The following is a 410-nucleotide window of genomic DNA, read 5'->3' as shown; positions in this document are numbered from 1 at the left end:
TCCTCGCCGAGCAATGCTTGTCGAACATCTGCGAACCTCGGGCAGTCAAAGAACGCATGTTCAGCACTCTCCACGACTCCCGGGCACCTGAAACAGTCAGCGGATGGCGCCAGATGTTTGGTATGCAGGTATTCATGAAAGAAACCGTGGCCGGAGAGAATTTGCGCGAGATGGAAGGTCATCTCTCCGTGCCGCCGGTTCTTCCATGCCGCCAAGTCCGGGATAACTCGGTGTGCCCACCGTGTGTAGCGGCTTTCTGGTTCCAGCTGGTCCCACTGCCGCTGCCACTCGGCGATTGTGTTTATTCGCTCCTCGATGCGCAGCTCCCGCAAACTCGCTCCCGTCGCCCGGTGTCGCTGGTAACAACGAGCGTCCTCCGTCACCTGCAGCACGATGGGGATGACGCTGGC

Source organism: Anopheles funestus (assembly GCF_943734845.2).
Source record: "Anopheles funestus chromosome X unlocalized genomic scaffold, idAnoFuneDA-416_04 X_unloc_36, whole genome shotgun sequence".
Lineage (NCBI taxonomy): Eukaryota > Metazoa > Arthropoda > Insecta > Diptera > Culicidae > Anopheles > Anopheles funestus.
The sequence above is the reverse complement of the archived record's forward strand: the minus strand, read 5'-3'. Positions refer to the sequence as shown.